This window comes from Cataglyphis hispanica, chromosome 14 (genome assembly GCF_021464435.1).
Source record: "Cataglyphis hispanica isolate Lineage 1 chromosome 14, ULB_Chis1_1.0, whole genome shotgun sequence".
NCBI classification, from domain to species: domain Eukaryota; kingdom Metazoa; phylum Arthropoda; class Insecta; order Hymenoptera; family Formicidae; genus Cataglyphis; species Cataglyphis hispanica.
The window spans coordinates 3,536,271-3,549,817 of NC_065967.1; the positions used below are offsets into that span (position 1 = coordinate 3,536,271).

At 36.0% G+C, this 13,547-nt stretch overlaps 1 protein-coding gene across 2 annotated transcripts in view; it reads left to right on the plus strand.

Moving 5' to 3' along the window:
* The window catches only part of LOC126854678 (furin-like protease 2), a 303,257-nt gene that overhangs the window by 47,188 nt on the left and 242,522 nt on the right, over positions 1–13,547 (plus strand). The gene's annotated exons all lie outside the window — the stretch shown is intronic.

The following is a 13,547-nucleotide window of genomic DNA, read 5'->3' on the forward strand; positions in this document are numbered from 1 at the left end:
TGCTCGACCGCGTTATTATCGCGGCGATATTTTGCCGCGTCGCAGTCGGTGCCCGTCGCGTCTCGCTCCCATTGCAACTGCCAAAGTTGCATCGTTGCCGCTGCCGGCGGACTTCGTTAAATTTTCGCATCGGCCGTACGTTCGGTGTCCATTCGAAAGTCGTTCTGTCCGCAGCGACCGATCGTCGCTCTGAAAGCGAACGAGATACTAAAAGAGGATTTAATCTTTCGGTCTCGCATAAGCTTATGCATCCATATGTTTTCGCAATGTGCCGTCATTTGCTGAATTTTACGGCTTTTCCCAAATCTTTCTCTCTGTCTCCGGGGTGTGGCGATAAAAATTTCCCAACGTTCGCGGTACACATCGCCGAGTGTTTAGCAGCGCTCGCTCGCGAAAACAACGAGCGTTCCCGAGAGCCAGAGTTTTCCCAAATACGTTATTATTGCGTGGTATTATTACACGAGAGAGGGTACGGTATGTGTTGAGAAAACGCGGCAGAGTACATTGTCGAACAAATATTTGGATAGCGAGCGATTGCTCGACCGCGTTGTGTGCACTTTTTATACTTTATGATCCTTTTTATTTTTTTCCCCATAATTCGTGTGTGTGTGTGTGTGTGTGTGTGCGTGTGTGTGTGTGTGTGTGTGTGTGTGTGTGTGTGTGTGTGCAACACATTTTTTTTTTCTTTCTGCATATATCCAATGCATTCTCTTGCCAAATTGGAAAAGCTATAGAAACATCAACACTAAACCAATACATGAAATATTAAAAAAAGAAAAAAAAAACATATGTTACATCCCGTTATAATTGTTTCAATGAATTCGGATTCATGATTATTTTTCGAATGGTCACTGCTCTAACTTTTATATTATTATATATTAATGAAATTTTGTTTAATATTTGTTTTAAAATATTGGAAAAGATTTTTGTTAGATTTTTAAAGCCGAATCCGCTATAACAATTCCGATTTTCGATATTAAATGATTATTAAAATTAATCGAAATAGTTGCTACGCATTCTCAATTTCGTCCTTGTTTCCTAAAAATGTGCTACTTTTTTGGGATACCTTGTACATATCTTTGCAACAGTAAGACATTGCTTGTGATTTTGAAAGTCCGGGATGGCGAAATTTCCTTCCGCTATTGCTACCGAAATATTCCGAGGGCTCCGGGCGTTGTCTGAGTATCTACTTCCTATCCTCCTTATTACTACGATCCAACCAATGTCCCATTCGGTGTTAAGAGACGTTCTTGCCTCACCGACCGTGGTTTCCCCTTAATGACCCTGGCAAATGAAAATGACTGGCAGTTAAAGTACGATTGCCTAGTTTTATGGCAAAATGCTACGTGGCGCCGCACCGATAAGGGTATCGACCCTAATGTTAGAACAATTTCGGTAAGGAGCCCTTTCCCTAACGATACAACTTCCCTTTATGGCATATACGTATCTTTCTTCAAGAAAATACCATCATTATATCGTTTTTCAGTTTCGATAATTTTGCTTGAGCCTGTACACATTTTACATTTGCTTAGACATCACATCCGATGATGTGACGATTTAACTTTTATGAAAATTTTCTTTTTCTTTATAATTGTAATTTAGTTTTTTTTTTTATATTTATTAAAAAATTATTCTACGGATATAATATTGGGTAGTGTATTATATACATCTTGGCAAAATTTTGATGAATAAGAGCATAAATAATCTATAATAAATATAGGAATATCGCATCGGTTTTAAACATTGTTATTTTAAATTATGAAGAAAGAAATAAGTACATTATGGAATGATTGAATTATTTAATTATAGAAATGGGACTGCTAACGTACGAAACGTTAAAGAGAGAGATATATATATATATAAGTATTTTCCTTTCAATCGTGAACATTTTCGTTTCGCATCTAATTAGGTTTTATATTGATATTCTGTATTCTTTAGTTACAAGTAAATACATTTTCGTTCTCTTCATTCGACTAGAAAAATTAAGAAAGAAATTGGAAGTGGGTTTCACTTAATAAAATGAAAATATTTTGTGCAAACATTTATTTTCTTGGATATATAAGAAAGGTACTCTTATATAAAATATTCCGTGAGCCTCTTCAAAGGGATAAGTAAATTTGTACAACCGACTTTCGTGCTTTACTTTCAAAGCACAAGTCGAGATGCAGTAAGCCTGTATTTTGCTAAAGCTAAACAGTAGCAACTGTAGCGACTGTTTACTCGGAAGGAACGATGTTTCAAGTTTGACGTTCAAGCTATCGGCTTGTAAATCGGCAAGTTTGATGAATGAATGATAAAAGAATTAATATTAAGAGCACTATAAAGATTAACAATAACATGTTATGTCAATCGATCTCAAGGATTTTTAATTAATTTTTTCTTTGAAAACTAAATTTGATATGAAATGATGTGTATAATAATTATAAAAAATAAGCAAAATCATTAATATTATTTATATCGATATTATTATTAATAATATTTTGCGAATTAATAAATAATAGTATACTTATTAATTCTGTAACTATAGAGATACAGAAGAATTAATATCTTAATATTTTAGCAGAAAAAGAGGGAGGAGGAAAGAGGATTTTCCTTTTTTATCGTTATATTTTTAATATTATAAATAGTTTAACATACCTTTAATTATCACGGAACTTTGATGGAATGTTATATCGTCTATTGTTGATGGACATGTGCGAATCGATGTCAATCGGAATCACACAAGTCGCGAATTATACAAGCAGGAATCGCTTTCACTTGGCACACACGCTCGTGCACACAAAGAGCCTGGCGTTTATTTGTTGCCAGCTCTGCTATTTCGGCTTCCGCTCGCCTATCGAGGTCGGGGCATACGCTGCACGTTCTAATTTGACGTTCTAATTTCACGTAACCGCGTTAAAGCCAGTGCAGCGAAGAGAGAACGGGAGCTTAAGGAACTCGTGCCGCCGTCATGCGAATGATGAAACCAGCAGCGGCAGCGGGAAAGAGAAAGAGAGAGAGAGAGAGAGAGAGGGTCCTTGCGAAGGGCTTCCTGCGAAAGGGACCGCAGTTGAGTATAAAGCAGAATTTTAAGCCTTAACCGCTCTAACGTAACGTAGTTTTAGTAGAACTTAAACAGCGCAGCGCGACCCATGTGCAAAAGCCGGAAGCAAAAGCTTCAATCGACAATAAACGATTGCAGAATTCTTCTTGAATGGATCCACGGCGAATTCGGAGAAAAACGCTGATGAAGAATTTAGAATTATATCTTAAAGGTGCTTTTTCTATTAAGAGAGACTACAGCTGCGCATTTTTATAGCTTTTCTTTAAATAAAAAATGATATCGAATTTCTTTTAATCAATAATAACATGATAAAGTCTCTTAATAATTTCTATAATAATCTCATAGTTGGCTAAATACATTCAAAAGTTTATCACGACACGTATTAACTTGTGTAACTTTTTTAATAAAACTGATAGGAGTTCAATGCAATTCTCAGACTTTTTCCGAGTCGCTAAATCGTTAGTAAAACTGCTCGTGTGTTTTTCTGGGCTGGACTTTAAGCACCCACGAAGTATCTTGGGTCAAACGCTCGATTTCGCCCTTTGTTTCTCACAATTCAAGTACCCAGTTTTCGCGAGTTTTCCAAGATGGCGATCTCAAATATTTGCGCGAATTTTTGCTGCTTCACAATCGCAAGTCTACGTCGGTGTTTTTCGTCTTCGTCGTGGAGAGTTCCCTGGACCATCTACCCACCCGTTCTCGATTTCTCTTGCGATCGACTGATAGCTCGTTTCGGTGCACGACGGCGCCTCGTAAAAGCATTTTACGAACGGCCGATGGACCATTTTCCGTCGTTACGAACGTCTCGCGTCGTTTCCTATGAGCGGATCCCAATGAGCGAATACGTGTTTTGCCGCCGGCAGAATTATTACTTTGCTATAAATATGCGTGGACCCTTCGGATCTCTCGAGGGTGCTTCGCGACCGAATGTTTTTTTTTTTTCTTCTTCCGAGGGATAAATTATTGATCGAAAGTTTGCGCGTTATAGAAAGCCGTAGGGGGTTGTATATATCAAAGCTAAGGATGTAATTTTATTGAGAGAGTTCGATAATATATAAGGTAATAAATTATAAAAGAAAACAATTGTTACATAATTCAGTTTGTTTCGCAAATAGCTAATCATGAAAAATCATGCTCTACGAAAAATGATATATGAAAATTTATTAACTTTATCTTAATACATATGACTTTTATATAAATATAATTAAATAAATTTTGAATAACATATATTTATGTAAATAAAATATGAAAGAATACAAAGAAGAAAGTTTACAAAGATTCTCAAAATATAAATATCGCATTTTGCTTTTCTTTTAAAATTTAAATTAATATTTAAATTTAAATGAATATTTCGATTTTATATACACTCAGAAATTTTTCAATACAATACGGAGCAAGGCAGGAAGAACTAATGATGCAATTTTGTGCATTTCACATATGTGTATTGCCAAAACGTGCTGCATAAATCATTCGCGGTATCAACATCGCGGTTCATCGATTACAGTATTGCTGCGTGACGCACGTACTAAGACGAACTGACATAAACAGTGCGTGGCTTGCGTAATTATGCGCATCGATAAGCGTGTATCATCAGCGGAAAAGCGTGCCGATGACGGGAAATTTGGTGAAATTCAGACATTTCGTATACGAGCAATGTTGTAATCGCTAGATGTCTCGTTGTTTCGACAACTTTAGATATTTATTGGAAACACAAATATTGAAATAAACTCGTCGATTATTTCGAAAATACAGCTTCAATTTTGAAATACGTGATTTTTAATGATACGCGAGTATAAACTAACGTGATGTATTTTTTGGAACGTACCAATGACAAACATGCGAGAATAAATATGCGTGGAACAAATTATTCGTCGCAAGCGAATGTTAACATGTGTATATTGTATAATAATAAGTTACAGTTTTCGTTAAATTATACACTGGTTAAAACTTAAATCTTTCTACTTTCTGCAAAAATTTAATTTTTCACGCAGCTTGTAAAACTCCGGAAACTCGAGTTTACATATGTATAAGCTATAACTTAAACATACTTGCATTTAAACAAGATAAGACCTTAGATCTCAAATAAAAGTAGAACTCCAAGAACTTCATTTAAAAAAAGATATTTTTTAACATTTATTATTATTTAGCGAAGAAGGGCGGAAATGTCTTGTTCATGTCGTAGCATATTCAGAGCGAGCTTAACATTTTTATAACCAGCGGGATCTTTCTCTCTTGATGCCGCTTACTTTTTATACAACCTCGTAAGTACATTGACAGTCGTAAGTCTCACTTCAGCGCGACTATGAATTTGTATTACTTCTTTTTGTGACTCGCGATTCATCGCGAAGTTCTTGGAACATTCCACCGCTCTTTCGGAGAGCATCCGTTTTATTATCCGTGTTTGCAAAAAGTTCGCGAAACTTTGGCGCGCGAACGATTCGGCTACGCGAGAGAAGGAGAAATCAATTCGATCCGCTATCAGAGTCAGCGGGCGATCGGATATCGCGTGGCACGCGTTCCTTTGCGAGGAACGATACGACACACGGCGCGTGCCGTGCGTGTCGCTCGCATAAATATTTATGCGCAATGAACGAGCGAACGAAGCCGCGGCGAGACGTCAGTTTTCTCTCTGTTTATCATCGTAATCATCTTGGCTTGTCGCCGGCACCCTACTGACCGTTTGCTATTTTCGAATTTCTATCCGCGGACGTTCTCGTTTCAGATACAATTTCTGAAGGTAATATTTCTAGATGCTCAGGAAATATATATTTTTTTGTATATTTCGTATACGTTTTTTTTGTATATATATTTATTTATATGTATCTTTTGCCCGTAAAATATCTAGCCAAGATATATGTATAACTTTTGATTATTGAACGCATCGAAAATTTTTTTTTTTTTTTTTAATGGGAAAAGTATAATCGAATTTTTAATATAAACTTGGTAGCGTGGAGATCGAAAGCAATTGTAAGAAATTTCCGTGCTCAGTCTTTTTAATTATATGCTAACTTAATTTAAATCGTATACCATTTTTCACGTAAAATATTTTAATTATATCATACATCTTTTCATTATAGCTAATATTACGCAGAATTGCGTCATTTATTATTGTAATATGCATCGTAGATCTACTGATCTTATAGATTAATAATAATTCTATAAAATGTACACGTTGAAATAAAAAGATTTGTTTTTCCGAGATGATAATTTCATGTATCAATAAAAATTAAATCATTTTTTTGTTCAAGCGTTTATACTCGAGCTATTACTCGCGTAATTACAACATGGCTAATAGATCATTAATAATAACGACACATAATATGACACATAATATGTTCGAAAATTAAATCGCGATTTGACAGTTATTATATCGGTTAATCTTGAGCTTTGGATAATAGCTGACGATCTTGTAAAATATCGGAGACCGATCCGTGCCGGAGTTCATACAAGAAGTTCGTCTTTCGTCCGTCGACTGGAGACTGAGCGACAGACAACTTTGAAATTTCCAAACGGCGACAACTTCGATCTCGCTTATCTTCACGTTACACCGGGTCATGGTTCGGAATTTTACTTCCATGTTCCGGATAGCTGTTCGTCCGTGAAGTTCTCTTTTCAAACGTCTCGGAGCGATCTACGACTACTCTGCTCGTTATCGATTCGACAACTACCCTGAAGCGAGACGAGACGAGACGAGAAGAGACGGGAAGATGCACGATACTTTTTTTGACATGCGCGTCGTAATTTCGCGGAGCTGTCTGCTCCTCCATGAAGAAGAGTTGACTCGAGATCGCATGAGAAGTAACGGAAGCGCGGAGAGAGGAGGTGGACGAGATTACCCGTGGAAGTTTGAAAGCAGTTTGCATCTTAATTAAGTAATGATATCGTGGCCAGGACAGTTGATGAGGATGCGCGCTTTTACGTTCTCTCTCTCGTGTTCTGAAGCCGCAATATGTTCGCGATATCGGGTGGCATACAAACTGCGGCGTCTCTCTCACGCGCTGCATATCCTTAAACGGTTTTGGAACTAATTTTCCTGGATTAGAATTAGGGATAGGACGAGGGAGATACTTCAACGTATCACGTATACAGCTTAGAATTAAGATAGCTCGAATTACGAGATCAACAATATCAGATAGATGGCTGATAGAGAGAAGGAGATAGAGATAAAGGGCGAGAGAGATTCGCAGATGTCGAGAGATCTGGGAGAGATCTCGAGACAAAGTCGATGAACTCGCACGTGCTTTGAATGAACGAGTATATACTCTACGAATGCTGCGACTTTTTGTCTCGCTTCGTGACACAAAAGTGCAATTGTCACGTGTGATTGTCATACTTTCAAGATGCTTTCCAGCAATCTTAAGAGATATTAGGAGTTCGATAAGCAAATTCTTGTCAAACCATTTGTTCTAAAAAAATATATATACAATCTGAATGGTTCTAGCAAAATTGATCTTTAGACTAATCAAGCAATCTGTGGTTTTGTGGGTATGTGAAAACAGAAATTCATAATAAAGTCGGATGAATGAAATTGAAAGATGAATTAATTAAAATTAAAAAATTAATAAAACGTTAAAGAGAATAAAATAATGGAAAGTATAATCGAATATTTATACACATCTAGAAGAAACGAAATGACTAAATAATTGAATGGATTTTTAATTTAAAATCAGGTTCACTTTCTCTCTCTCTCTCTCTCTCCTTTCTCTCGTTACATATAAATATAATAAATACCAAGAGAATAATTTCTTTTATTTTTAACATAATATTTTTTTTCTGTTTTCAGGTAAGAAAACTCAATCGATCATTTATATAAGATCAGGAATAAACCATACGTACGTATATCATTTTTACATTATTTATGAATATAATTAAAAAAAAAATAGTTGTGTAAAAATAAATTAAATCAATTTTTAATGAAAAGTATTTAGATACAAAATTTTTTAGAGAGAATTGAATTCTAAAAAATATAAAAAATGGAAGCAATATATATTTTACATATTATAATACATATGTACACACATGTGATTACACATATAAGTAAATATATAGAATAATAACATTAAATCTTTTATATTTAAAAAAATGTTTAGAATTTAATATATCGCTAATATTTCTCTAGTTTATAGTATTGTTTAACGAAATCTGACTGATTTTACACAATTGTTCGGTAATTTATTCCAATACTCTGAATGGGACTACCGAAGTAGAAAGCGCGAAACGTCTGTTTCATTAACTCGCTCCACAGGCATTTAATTCCAGTGTGCATTCGCCTCCGAAACTCTGGATAACCTTTCCGAAAACCTACGGAACTTTCGATACCGCGAAAACTTTTCTACCAGGCGGGGCAAGGCAAGTGGGTCGGACTATCAATAGTTCGTTTATAAGTTCGACTTCGTTGAGTTTGCCTTTATCGCGGAGCACTCGTTTCGCACGCTCCGTCCACGATTTAATGTACGACTCGTTTTCACCAGACGAAGTTATGAGAAACTACCGTATATATATTTACACAGAACACACATGCATGTGCACATACATATACAATTGCAGGCAACTTTTTAATCTCGCCTTCAATTTACTCGTAACGTGCGATATAAACGGCGGAAGATGGTGCGCCAAATGAATCATATCATAAAGTTAGCAGCGTTTCTGAACTTTGAATCGGACATCTAATTGCATCTCGTGCGTGGACGTGCACCGCTCCGCGAAACGTTACTATCGGACCATTTATTTTCGCTTAACTTAAGCATTTAATTCTTTTGTTAAGATTCGTTTTAAGCGGGGGAAAGCACACGCAAAGTTTTTTGTCGGGATAAATCAATTTCATAATGGGATCATAAAAGACCACATGCGGTTACTGGTATGAAATTTTCAGAGGCCACTGGTCTCCTAAAACCCTGTCAGGTTTTGCGGGTGCGGTATGGTTGCATTGATCGTATACCAATTTTGATAGAATCACGTAAATATAGGCGAATGATAATTCAATGCGCGCGTACGTAATAATATTTGTATGCTACAGCGTAAATTCATGTTTGGCAATAGCAATTGATCCAATAAAACCTAGTCGCGTAGAATTACGTCTGCTGCATAATGACCATAATATTAGTTTGTGCACGTTAAGCAGCTAAAAGGCAAATTGCACGTCATTTCGATATATATGACGTTTTACAACGTTTTCGACGTATAACACTTTACCACGGATATTATCGAACTGGCGTGCTTGTTAGATCGCCATAATTGAATCTCGGTGACATGCATATATCTATCGATCTAAAATCTGTACAAATACGTTATTGAAGTGCTGCACACTTTTGTTTATATTTGCATCGTCTATCACTGAAAAATCCGCTATCTCCAAAAATGCACATTTGTCATGAGGCGATAAAAACGGATGGAAGTGAGCAAAATACAATCTTTTTGATTTATTACTCTTATATTTACCCGTCGCTTTTCTTGATTCGACAAAGTGGGTTTTGATTAAAAAACACAGCGCATCCGCATACTTCAATTATATCAAATATATGAAATGCATCAACTATGTTAAACATAATTGAATTAATAAATGAAGTTTTTATTTTTATTTTTGATAAAAGTTACAAATAGGAAATATATTAAAAACAAAAGGAGAGAGAGAGAGAGAGAATCGTTTTCTTTATTAAGGCCTGCTCTACATTTAATTCATTTTAAATATTATTTTCATTGCTTGAGGCATTTAACGCTTTTTTCTTTTACAGACAAAACCTTTTTTTAAATATAATTTTTTATAATAAATGTGTGTAGAATCTCTATTTTTAACACTTTTTTTTAAACAAAAATAAATTTATTAAATATATAAACAAATAAAATTTTATTATAGCATTATAAACATTTCTTTCAAACAAAAATTGTTAAGGTTGCTCTCAATTTTCGTTATATTTTCGGTAACAAAAGGGTTAAATGGTTTTTTTTTTTTTTTTTGCCTCATCAATGTGCGCGGCCAGCCTGGGAACGTTTTCGCACGTCATAAAAGATAAGTCAATGCTATGGGGCATTTCCACGTCGTCTGGCTTTTTGCCTGAAACTAACCCATGTCGGCACTTACGACTCACGTGAGTCCGTCGCAGCCGAACGAGGAGAAGCTACGTGCGCGAGTCGATGGCGACCCTCTAACGCATTTATACAACGCTGCTGCCGCCGTAAAATCAGGCAGTAAAGAGGTTAACCGGAGAACCTGTAGCGTTTTCCAACGCTTCACGTTCGCCGATTCTCAAGAGGATAAGCAAGCTGGAGAAAAGGTGAGAGAGAGAGAACGATAAAGAGCTCAGATGGTTTGTCCACGAACTGACCAGCTCGAAAAGCTCGTATAGGGTGTATCCCAAAGGTTTATTCTGCTATAGCCGATCAGCTGGTGGCTTTTGCAAACCATAATCGGTTAACCAATCGGTTACGAAACATTGTGCAAAACACCAAATAGTATTTTTAAGACGAAATGGAGAATCAGTGAAAATAGTTTATCCAGTTATTTTTTTATAGCATATATTTTTTACGGATTCGTAAAAAAAAAGAGCGGAATCTGAAATTTGATCTCGTGTCTAAACAGTTATATCTAGTACCGTATTATATCTAGGAAAAAAATATTTTCATCATGTTATTCCCAGGAAAAAAATATTTTCGTTTGATATGTCTGAAAAAATAATTCTTATACTTTAATCAATTTAATTTTTGCTTTTATTATTTTCAATACTAAAAAATAATTTCAAAATTTTTGTTCTTCAATATGATATTCAAAGACTCTATATAAAGATTTTATACCAACTTTTATATTTGCAAGATATTTTTTTTATACCGCAATTTCATCCAAATTTCATCTCATGTTTTTACGACAGCGCGAGAAAACTGCTTCCTTTTGGTCTTCCTTCCGTCAGTATCCGCGAAATTCTTCATTCCGCTTTCGGACCCGTCTTACGAAATGTAACACAGAGAGATAGATCGGCTTTCTGCAAATCCCACCGTTCAAACAGTGGCCGAACTTTACCGCAAACAGAGCTTTGGCCGCACTTCCGGCTATCCGGCGTTGTCCAGCCGGCGGTGGTGGATTTGGCAAAAGTATACGTATATATCTATACACATATACCCGCGATACCTGTGTGTGTGTGTGTGTGTGTGTGTGTTCCACGAGAGATGAAAGAGTTGGTGGACTGAGATAGAGGCCATCCTCGCCCCTTTGTTGACGCTTTCCCCATCGGCTATGGCTCACTTCCCTTCCTCTCTAACTTCTGCTTTCGTAGCTTTAGGCATGTATATACGCGTTCAAGATACTCTCTCCTTCTTCTCTTTCTCCGGAGGCACTTTGCGGCAACTATTTATAACTTTTAGAAATTCTATGCGATCGTTCGCGTATATCAACTATTTGCTAAAGACAAAGAAAAGAAAATTTTGGGTACCTTTTATGTGTGCGAAAAAATTGGGAAAATAAAAAATTACATATCATACATGTAATAATCGGCCAATAAAAGCCTAAAACGCGATTAAGAGTGTATAATTAATTAAGCGATCAGAGATCAATCTAAATTTTTTCTTTTATTATTAGAAAAGTGTTCTGAATTTATTTTTATGCATCTTTGTTTTTGTTATCAATTTCACTAAAATTTATTTAATAAGTAAAATTTCAATAATTTGTATTTATTTATGAGGAAAGAGAAAAAGAAAAAAGAAAGAGAAAAAGAGATTTTTTATTGCACGTCTTCGATATCTCCTGAGTTTGATCCGAAATAATGGCCATTCATTTGTATCTCTTATATTCGCGAAATGTCCCGCATGATTTATCCGGACTCGTTATTTCATCGGCATGTCATTTCCTCGCGCAACACCATTAATATATCGCGACTATTAAAATATATCCGATCGCGACGCCCGATATAGATATAAGCGAGTTTCCGATCGCTGCCGATATTCGTCCGGCGCGACAAAGATCGATCGGTTCGGACTCGACGGCTCCAAGGCGACCGGCGCGGCGCGGCGTGCAAGAAAACCGTCGCTCTTCGACGAGCTTGATGTCGCGACGTCTAATAAAAGCACGGTGCAAAAAAGCAACCGAGACTGATTCTAACGCCATAATGACGCCGTTTTCTTCTCGGGCGAAAGAGGAAGTGGGTGAAGAATTTTCGGACTTACATTTGTCTCTTTCTCGCGGCCGATCTTCTTTACGTACAGTAGTTTGTTCGCGAAACTTGTAACGCGATCGCGCCGCAAATATTTGTCTCCCAGAATGAGAACGAAGAGAACGACGCGCCAATGTTTCTTTCGAAGTGCGGTTTCTTTAATTTATTACATCGTGCGGTGTACTCTGTTTTTTTTTTTGGAACGAGTGTTTTTGTACATTATTAACGCTTCTTGACTGAGTTTAGTCATTTATATAAGGATTGTTATTTATACACACGCGCACTATTATTTTGTCTCCATTCTGGAAACATTAGAGACATTCTAATTCTCTAAAAAAAAATCATGTGTCGATCGATGGCCTGTTCCATCCGTGTCGATATCTCTATTCATTGTTATCGCGGGAAAACGTATCTACTTAACGAGATATTTAGTTACCAGCTGTATTCCACGCCAACCTGTTACCGTTACTGTCCAAACGCTATCGATGGCACGGTAAAAGCGTGTTAATACCCGTCCAAAGCCGATTCAATTTACCGCGATCGGCGTACATGATAATAAGCAAGAGATTTTGCCATTTTCGCATGTTAATGCGATAACGACCCGTTAAATTATAAATCTTTTATTTAATGAGAATTAAGCGGCTATCAGTGTAACAATTTTGTTACAGTATTGTTATTTGCGCCGAGCAAATGTCGAATTGTATAATGCCGGCAATTATCGGGAAAACATTGTGATCCGATAAAAGCGGCTTACAATTGCGATATGTCGGAAATTTCACTCGGCCTATCCATTTTGAAAAGCAAGCCGAAGTGTTCGCGTCCGGTGGATAACGATTCCGCGCGACAGAATGACGTAACGCTTTTTCGTTTCATTTTTCACTAAAAAAAAAAAAAAAAATGCATTTAAGCTGTTTCATCGAGAAACATCGAAAAAATTTTTATCCCTTGTCAAAATTTATTTTCTTCCTTCTTCTATTCTTTTATTAAAAGTTTAATTATGTACTAATACACCATCATTTTCCATAAAAAAAATGAAAAAACATATCGCTCTCGTAATAAAAGGAAAAAAGTGGAAATTGAAAAATTAGAAAGAATTAAATATTTTACAATTGCCATTATATAACACACAAAGCACTATCGAGTCGATATTCATTTATTTCAATAGATTGCATTAAATAATTTTATGAAAGAATTAAATATAACACTGTGCTAATCACGTCACTAGAAATTTCTCGATAAATTATTTAAAAAAACAATTATACGCAAATATACATACATACATACATGCATATATATATAGACACACACACACACACACACACACACACACACACTTTATGCATTCGTTACATCAATTGTAAATCTCG